Below are 10,729 nucleotides of genomic sequence, written 5' to 3'. Positions count from 1 at the left end.
AATGACCCTACTACTAGTTCAGAAGCACAAACCGTATCTATTCGGTCTGCTGGATCTGTTACAGTTGATTCTGCGCCGTTTGTTTCTAGTCCTTCAAAACTCAACATCAGGTGTGAAAGCTGCAACAAGAAGCTTGGTTTGATTGGTTTTACATGTCGGTGCTGGTGCGGCAAAGTTTTCTGTCACCTTCATCGTTACCCCACAGAACATTCCTGCAACTATGATTTCAAGAAGGCTGATCAAGTTTTAGCTAAAGAATACACAGTCATAAAGGGTGACAAAATGAAATCCAGGATGAAACTCTTTCTCACTCTTGTATAAATGGCCAGCTTCGTTTTCCATGATCTTGCTTCTTGCAGCAAGTATTAAACTATTACTATTCTATTCAATGGGATATCAAATTTAGATGCTAATATATCTAGTTTGTGGTTAGAAATAGGTCAAGATTAAATCTAATGAGGAAAGGATGAATATGCACAATAGTTAACCAAACTAGAGGTCACCATTCAAAGCAAACCGATCCAAACTGCATGATAGTTGGCTTCAAGATAAGCATGTCAAAGAACACAATGTCCATCTTTATGAATTAATTGCTGATAAAAATGAAAAAAAAATCTTTGACATTCAACAATTCAAGAAACTTCTTTATTTTCATCATGATGTCAAATTATCCCTATACATCAAAGTTTATAAACATGATAGATATTGAGCAAAGCATTATTATTACCAGCTAAAGAGTAATCTCTCTATTGCTAGTAGTTAAAGCCTGGTTCGTACTCCAGACATGCATTGCTGTTTCTTCAGAAAAAGCAGACATACAAGGTAGAGTTTGAGGTCGTTGATACATGAGAAAAGGAGCAAGGGAAGTCTCCTTAAAATAAAGAGCCATGTTCACTAACAATACTGTTGAATAACATATTTACAAGATCAGCAAACAACCATAGAGCAGTCACTTTGAATTGAGCATTGCAAAATAATAACCAATTCCTATAGCTGTAAAACCAAAGGGGAACTAACCTCTTGTGTGCTCAAAACTTTTCATGCATAGTACATTTGACCTCCATGATCAGAAAAATTACCAACTTCCTTTCAAGGGACAGTTCAAAACTCAAAAAAACAGTTTCCACTGCAGCATCTTTCCTAGTAAATACCAAAAAATCAACGCCTCCTTGCAAGAGAATTATAGTGCATTTTCAACAAATCATCAAGTAAGACCAGGGACCAGCCATTATCCTTTTGGGCATAAACCTGTTGACCATTACACTTATGTTACCGAAGCCATATATCTGTTGACCATTATGCATCCTGCCAGGCTTGGGATTGAATAGTAACTCATGTTGCTGTGCATAGGCCTCAACTACTTCCTTCAAACTCATCTCAGGAACACCATCCATCTGGGCAGCAGTGCCCAGGCCAGCTGCAGCAGGCTGTTGTGCATGAGCAGCTGCTCTCTGATGAGCCTCAAACTGCCTCTGCTCGCGCACCTTGAGATATGTAACATTCTCCCTCAAACCAGGCTGCTCTACTGGTACATTGTCAGCAGCCTGAACCATCATCTCAAGACCACAATTAAGTTGATTACGTATACTTTCATTAGCCAAAAGCTCCTGTGGCAGAAGTGCCTTCCAACCCATGTACCAATTTTTGATCTCGTCAAAGTCGGGTTTTGAACACAACCAGTGATACAAAACCTGCAGCCACTTTACAAAGAAAAGCTTCTCCATCAAATCAACCATAAGGTGAATAGGAAGCGCAGAGGCCCAAGACATAACCCAATAAAACTGATAAAGCTTCTGATCTGCAGGGTTTATCTGGAACTCCAGCAAAGCAATCTGCAACTTTGGGACTATATATTGGCGCATAAGTTGTTCCCAACTCACTGAATCAAATACAGTCTTCCAAGGCGATAGTATAGCATAAGCAGAAGGATCACTTGGGTGCCAAGCATCAAGAACAATACTTAACTTCATACGTATGGTTTGATACAGACCCTCCAACTTTGGCCCCAACATTGGCAACCAAGGATGAACCCAAACATGGATTGGAACAGTTTCCTTACGTGGGTTCCATGAGTCAGCTGCTCTTGACAATTTAGGCATTACCACAGTATCCAATAAGGTTTGAAGAATAGATGATGGCACCAGCTTTTCCCATGATTCCAAAAATCCAAGCATTGGTTCAGGGTTCCTAGGCTCTCACGTGTTGATGCCAGATATTCTCAAGGCTGGTAAAACAACTTCAGAGATCAACTAAGAATAAGGTGTTGTTACATCCTCCCAAATGTTGTAAGCACCCTCTATTTGCAGTAAGTCCTTCCATGCTGATATCACCTCCATCCTGTACAGTAGATTTGCTAGAGGATCCCAACCCTGAAACATCCTTATAAACAGGGGCAAGGCTAATGAACATGCAATGCACGACAAGTTACACAGTTTGTAATCATCAGCATAGTTACTCTGCAAATTCCTAAAACTACTTGCAAGGGACTCCAAAGTTAATTTGCCAGATGAGCTCTCTTCCTCAATCTGGTCCAGCACACTAGTAATTTGCTCCATATTAGACAAATGTTGCTTCTGACGCAAAACATCAATCTCCAATTTTTCCTTCTCCTTCTGTAAGCTCAATGCTGTCTCTTTTTCATTCCTTAAATCCCTATCAATCTTTTGAATATCAAGCTCTGCCAAGTCAACAATTAACTTCAAGTTATGCTGCAACTCGGGCATCGGAACATCATTCTCTCTTGCCTTCTCTTCAGCATCTAGATTCTCCAAGTTGGTCAAAACTCTAACCTGTGGTCCCTTCATATCAATCACCTTTTGAACAATTTCAACGCTCTCTTCTTGTTTCTTTGCTAACAACTCCTCCACTGTAATTTACTCCTCCTTCTTCCTCCCTTTTGCATTCTTTGACCAAAGCCTCTCCTTCACTTTCCCAACAGGTTGCTGACTCACACTGTTCTTCTCTTCCAATTGCTGCAACTCTGATAACTTAGCCTCCTTAAAATCATTAAACCCCATTTCCATATTCTTAGGCCTCATCTTTGCTTCAATGGGAGCAACAATCCCTTGCTCATTCTTCCCAAGACCACCTCCTTTATACCCCATTTTCTCAAGCAACTTCATCCCAATACCCTTTGTTTGCTTCTCAAAAGACCCAACATCCCCACTACCAACTCCAACCTCCCTTCTCCCTCCTAAGCTTTTCTTCTCCATTTTCAACCTCTCCCTCTGTTTCTCTCTCCTTTGTGCCCCTTCTTTTATCTTCCTCCCAAAGGCAGTAGGCAAAAAACTTGAATCATCATCCTCATCACCACCAACATTAACATCACTTTTTCTCAAAGTATCATTACCACTAAATCCTAAACCTACGCCAGAACCCAACCCAGGCCAGTTATCATTCTCATTCTCATCAGGAACATTGTTATCATTCTCTACGTTAGAATTCTTATCAATTTCTTGGGTAGGCATTACGGTACCTGTAGACACAAAGTTGACAGGCTTCGTCAAGTCAGCTTTTTTCCCGAATTCCTTCCTTCTCTTCCTTGATGAAGAATAACCATTGTCTTCATCGTCAGAATCAGATGCAAAAACACCGTACAGAACATCATCTTTAGTCTGAGTCCGCTTTTCCTTTCGCTTTTTATAGTAGAATTCACCGTCAATCCATCGCCCATCTTCGAAATCGTTCTCCATCCCAAACCTTTCCATCTCTTGATATTCATCCATTTTTTCCTCAACTTTATCAAATTCTGAAACAAAAAGACAGAATTTTACAGATGAAAGGAGGGAAAAGCACAAATTGTAAGATTATTAAAATTTGAATGTAAAAACACGAATTTTAAAGCGAGATTAATAGTAGCAAAAGACGAGAATCTAAGTACCTGGAAATCTCAGCAAGAGGGGAGATTCGAAGGTGGGTTGAAATCGATGTGGTAATTCAATTTATACGAACTGGAAAAATACGGGGGAAATTGCAAATAAAAGGGAATTGAGAGGAGAATAGGATTTCTAGGGTTTAGAGTTGGATTTTTTTATTTTTCAGAAGCCCCTTAATTGGGTGTTTCGGTCGGTCCAACTTTTCCGGTTTAAATTTGGGCTAACCTTCCGTTTATCTAAACGGTTGGCCCAATTATTTAAACATTTTTTCTTGACAAATCCAATTATTTAAACATTATTTTACAAAGGGTTAAGTCCATTTTATCCACTATAAGTAGCTTTTCTCAATCATTAGTTTCTTGAACACTTTTTCTATATAAACCACAAATCTGGGCAACTTTTTTAACTTTTACTTTTAAATTTGATTTTTTTCTTGTGATTTGTGTTACATCAATATAATTTAGGATAAATTGCACTAGATAGCACCGAACTTTAGGTGTTGTATCATTTATACTACTAAACTTTTAATTTTATCAATTATAACACTGAACTTTTATTTTGTTTCAATTATACCACTAGTTCGTTAAATTGTTAACAAACAGATCAGAATGACGTCATTTTGGTGAGGTGTCTATGTCTGCAGTCGTCCGCTGCATCATTGTGTCTTTAACGATGTAACGTTTTTGTGATATAATTAAAACGAAAATCACAATTTAATTCTATAATTAGAAAAATTGAAAGTTCAGTGGAATAAATTATACAATGCTAATGTTTTACCATTGCAGAGAATCTCCACAAAAAAAGGAAGACGTTTTTCACAAGAAGCTCTTTCATACATTGCAAAGAATCTCTTTCATGTCATATTGTTTATTAATTGAGACACACATATTTCATCCCATCAAGCAGGGAGATAGTGGGATATATAGTTCCCTGAAGAGGAACATTTTATGTAGATAAAATTAGGTGGTTAATGTAGAAACATCAGCAAAAAGGGAAATCGCTTTTCACAAGAAACTCTTTCACACATGGAAAAGAATCTTTTCCATGTCATAGTGTCTTTTAATTTGAGACACCAGTGTCTTATCCCATCAACCAGAAAGATAATGGAGGTGAATAGTTCCCTGTAGAGGAACATTATATGTAGATGAAATTATGTGGTTAATGTAGAGAATTTTTGCAAAAAAAAAAAAATAAAGACATTTTTCACAAGAAGCTCTTTCACACATGGCAGAGAACCTCTATCATGTCATAGTATCTATTAATTTGAGACACTAGTGTCTCATTGCATGAACCAGGGAAATAGTGAGATAAATAGTTCCCCGGTAAAGAAATATTATCCATTGTGAAATCAAGTGGTTAATGTAGAGAATCTCAATAGAGAAGAAAAGATACTTTTCACAAGAAGCTCTTTCACACATGGCAGAGAATCTTTGTTATGTCATAGTGTTTATTAATTTAAGACACCAGTGTCTCATCCCATAAAATATGGAGGTAGTAGGATAAATAGTTCCCCACAGAGGAATATTATCTATAGATGAAATTTGGTGGTTAATGCAAATAATTTCTGCAAAAAAGGTGTTTTTCATAAGAAATTCTTTCATACATGACAGAGAATTTTTCACGTCATAGTGTCTCATTTCTTAAATTACATGTTAATATGATATATATATATATATATATATATATATATATATATATTTCTTCTATTCATTTTAAAAGTTACACTCTCAAAAACTCTACATTTATCCTCTTGAAATCTAAAACTCTTAAACTCTCTACATCTTGCTCTCGTTTCTTAAAGTCTAGGTCATCTTTTTTATGTTGTTTATTATGATGGTCAAATTTGTGAATTTGAAATGAGAGTTGTTTTTGTATATTACAATATCTTTTAAGAGAAATATCACTCTTGAGGAGTTGATCACGAAAACTTCCTTAAAAGCTCATGTTATAAATAATCTAACTCTCTTCCCTTTAATATAAATTTCCTACTAAACTTATCCTATGAACATATACAACATTCGAGCTTTCCAACGATGATGACATTTCTATGGTGGTTAATGCTCACAACAAAAATTCAAAAGCTCTTAGAGAGATATATGAAAAATTTGTTGAAGTGATTGTGGTTCGTGGTATGCCATTATCTTCTCACTATGGGTTAACTGATCAAGTTGCTCAAGTTGACAGACCAAATCAAATATTCCATAATGATTTCACATAATTAATGGTGAATTTTGATCGTGGGATGCCATCTAGCTCAGTATAGATACATTCATCAGTTATTGCTTATGATCTCTACGGAGGTGGGTCACGAATAATCTATACACAAACATCTCTTTAAGTTCAAGGGGAAGGCATTCATCTGCCAACTTCTTCTACCTCTATATCGAAATGCTATCCACTCAACAGTCCATTCAGAATCTATATGGAAATACGACTTCAAGTTTAAGGGAAGGGCATTCATTTGCTAACTTCTTTGACCTCAGTATCAAAATGTCATCTACTCAATAGTCCATTCAGAATCCATATGGCAATATGGCTTCAAGTTTAAGGGGAAGACATTAACCTGCCAAATTTTTTGAACTCAACATAAAAATTCATCTACTCAACATTCTATTGATTTGGTGTCAAAGGAAACAAATGGTTATTCATCTCTAGAAGAACCACTTTGTGAGCCAAGTTCTGATGGTGTTGAAATAGTAGTAATCGTCGAACTAGAATCTCCTCAGTTTAACATAGACTCTGATGATGGTTCGAATGAAGTTCCCATAAATATAACACAAAGCGAACCTCCAATACATTATGGTATAGTGGACTTTAATGCAATGTGTCAACCATAATTTCTTGATATGCCTAATATTAGAGGCTATAGAATTAACTAATCTGTCAATGATGATGAGTTATATATTGCAATGGATTTCCCCTCTAAAGAGTTCACAATGAATGCAATGAAGAATTACAATATTCGTAATTCATTTCACTCCAAAGTCAAATAAGCCACCCACGAAAAGTATGTTTGTCACTATGTCTAGTATGATTACAGATGTAACTAGATGGTTCGTGTATCAAAAAGAAAGAGGAAGAACAACATATGAGAAATAAAGATACAATAATCCTGGTACATGTTGTGCAAGAGGGATCATTCGTGACCATCTTAACTTAGATTCTATACAATCACAATATGGCTACGTTGTCTCATAGAGAAAAGCATGGAGTGCAAAAGACAAGGCCATTATAAAATTGTTCAGCAAGTGGGATGCTTCTTACAATAAGCTACTAAGTTGGTTTAATGTAATGCAAAGACTCAATTATAGGATAATAGTTGATTTCAAAACTCGCTCGCTATATGAGAATGGTAGAATGGTCCAGGGAAAATGCCAATTCTACCATGTTTTTTGAAATTACCCATAGTGCATTAATGTAGTCCAATACTGTAAACCGATTTTCCAAATTGATAGTACCTTTTTGAATGAAAAATACGAGTAAGTTTTATTACTGGTAGTTGTACAAGATGGTAACCACAATATTATTTCTGTTATATTTGCCCTTGTTGATGGGGAAAATACAGAGTCTTGGGTCATTTTCCTAAAAAAAACTTATGTTTACATGTTGTCAAGAAAGATGGTATATGCATCATTTCGTATCAAAGAGTTGTGATTAAAGCAACAATGAACTCTTTGGGTAGAATGTGGAAACCTCCACATGTCCAACACTGTTATTTTATTTGACATATTGCATCAAACTACCATGGTTAAGAAGAATGATGAACGAAAACTACTTATATACATAAATATGCTACATTTTTTCAATTTCATGTCTCATTCATCTTCATTTTTTTTATTTGTAACTAACTAGTATATATAACTTAGGCTACGAAATCTTACCCCAAAGGTTCAAGTATATGCCATAAGAGTTGCAAGCCAAAAAATGAACTCGGCTTTAAGTACATCAGACTTATCGAGAAAAAATATGGACAAATGCATACGATAGGGAGTTTCGATATGGTCATATGACCACCAACTTGACTGAGGCTATCAATTCAACTTTAAAAGGAGTGCATCATTTACTTTTATTTGTACAAGTTAAAATGATATATTTTTGTTTGGTAAGTTTTTTGCAAAGCTCGGGGGACAAACGTTTACTTGGAAGCAAAAATGTAATATTTATCACCCAAGGTTAGTGGTAGATCTATATAAGAAAGTTGTATCCTCAAATTGAAGTCGGTTTCTTGTACTCGTGAATTATTTCGTGTACCATATATGCCACGATCTCTTGAAGTGACTGAATTTAACTCTTTTAGAGTGAATCTTCAAGAAATGTGGTGTGATTGTGGCTTTTTTTAATCTTTAGAGTATCCATACTCCTATGTCATAGCGGTTTTTACACGCTCCCAAATGGACTATAAACGTTATGTTGATCTCATATATCAACTTTCACAAATTTTAAAGGTATATGAATTTGAGTTCCCCTGATAGGTAATGAAAAAGATTCAAACTTTCCTTACAATTCAACCATATTCGATTTTATTAGGGGAACCAGGTCGTCCAAAATCTACTCGAATTCATTGTGATATGGATATTCGAGAGAAGATCGGAGAACCAAAAGACGTGGGTATTGTCAGGAATCATGATTTTAAAAAAATAAATTAATCATTCACATTTCAAATAGGTAGAACAATCAGATAAATAGTATACAGAACACAAGGAATACACCTCGCAAAAAGGGATCAGTCAGGGAATCTATTGAGCACCTGTCTTGCCACGTTCTACAGCAGTGCTCGAACCTAAATCATAATGCAACATAGTTACTATCGACGTAACATTTTAACCTAAGTATTCATAAGGTTCATGGATCATACGAGTAATCACTGGCTCAAGGGTCGAACGGATTGAGAGAACTGGGTCGAGTTGTCGAACGGTCGAGAGAGTCACGGGTACCTTCAATAAATAATATCTTAAATCGACCATTTCCTTAATTTAATTATTCTTAAATAAAATACTTAAAAACATTTTCATGTTCGGGTTTAATGCTCATTTCAGAGGCTTTCGGGTTTGAATTTGGACAAACATACTTCAGATTTGGATTCAAGACGTCGAAAAATAAAAAAAAATATGACTTTGTAAAAAATTTGACTTTTTGGTCAAAGTCAAAGCTAATGATGGGTTAAGATCAAAGTCAACGATCAACGGGTTTTTGAATAGGGGTAACAATAATGAGTGGCTAGGGATTTATGGTTTGGGAAAAATTTAGGGATTTTAGGTTTTTGAATCTGAATGGGGAGATGGTTGAGTATTTACAATCTGACAAAAAATATTAAAAATTATTTTAATTATTTAAAACCCCAAACAACAACCTAACCTAGATGGTAGAGGTATAGGCTCCCTGATATTACAGTACACGAGTTTAGCATCCTACAACTCCCATTTTTTTAATTCCTTGATTTTTATTCATATGTGGTCATTATTAAGTGGAAAATTCGAGCTTAAAACCTTGAATTATTGATAGCTTACAAACTAACCCCTAATTCTTCAAAAAAAAATTGATTTAGCCCCTAAAATTAAATAATTAAATTAAATATATCGTTTGATTAAAAATTAGGGGTGTGACAACTCTCCCCCAAAGAAAATTTCATCCTTGAAATTTACCTGAAGCAAATAGATGTGGGAATTGAGTCTTCATTGATTCCTCTGTCTCACAGGTAGCTTCTGCAGGACTACGGTTAATCCATTGGAGCTTTACCATTGGTATGCGCTTGCTCCTTAGTACTCTCTCATCTCGATCCAAAAACTGAATAGGCTCCTCATCATAGGATAAATTTGGACTAAACTGAACATCCTCTATCTGAATAATGTGACTAGGGTTAGGACGATAAAGCCTCAACATGGACACACAAAATACATAATGAGTACGACTGAGCTGGGGAGGCAACTTAAGCTGATATGCAACAGGTTCGACTCTCTTCAATATACAATATGACCCAATAAATATTGGACTCAATTTACCTTTGCACCAAAATCTCAACACTTTTTCCAAGGAGATACCTTTTTGAAGGCTTGATCTCCAAATCTCAGTCTGTCAAATGCCTCTCTCAGATGGTCATGGATCAATCTGATGGTGTCCTCAGTCTCTCAAACTAACTTTAGCCCCAAAGTATTTTTATCACACAACTCAGCCCAATAAATCAGGGTGCGACATCTACGCCCATACAGTACCTTGTACGGTAACATACGAATGCTAGTATGGTAGCTATTATTGTAAGCAAACTCAACCAAGGGAAAAATGTCCTCCCAACTACCACGAAAATCAATCACACAACCCCGCAACATGTCCTCCAGAACCTGGATCACCTTATCAGATTGACCATTAGTATGCATGTGAAAAGCTATACTTAAATTTAGTCTAGTACCTAGAGCCTCATATAGTGCTTTCTAGAATCTCGAAATAAATCTCAGATTTCGATAAAAAAGATAGATAACGAAACACCATGCAACCTGACGATCTCTAAGATATACAATCTACCCAACTTTTCCAAAGAATAATTAACCTATACAGGAATAAAGTGAGCTGACTTTTTGAGTCTATCAACTATAACCTGACACAATTCTTTTTAAAAGGAGTGAAAGGCAGACCAATAACAAAATCCATCATAATACGCCCCTACTTCCACTCGGGGATCTTGATAGGTTGTAACATACCTGACGAATGTTGATGTTATATCTTCACCTGCTGACAAGTCAGTCATCTAGCCACATAATCAGAGATATCTTTCTTCATGCCGACCCAACGGTATCTCTCTTTCAAATTTTGATACATCTTATCTCCACTGGAGTGCATAACATAAGGGTTACTATGAGCCT

At 36.1% G+C, this 10,729-nt stretch overlaps 1 pseudogene; it reads right to left on the bottom strand.

Annotated features, from left to right (window-relative positions):
- Positions 1-874: 874 nt before the first annotated feature.
- Positions 875-3,981, bottom strand: LOC120208183 (annotated as a pseudogene).
- Positions 3,982-10,729: the final 6,748 nt, after the last annotated feature.

The sequence above is a fragment of the Hibiscus syriacus genome, unplaced genomic scaffold (assembly GCF_006381635.1).
Source record: "Hibiscus syriacus cultivar Baekdansim isolate YM2019G1 unplaced genomic scaffold, ASM638163v2 tig00016004_pilon, whole genome shotgun sequence".
Lineage (NCBI taxonomy): Eukaryota > Viridiplantae > Streptophyta > Magnoliopsida > Malvales > Malvaceae > Hibiscus > Hibiscus syriacus.
This window is presented reverse-complemented; position numbering and strand designations above follow the sequence as displayed.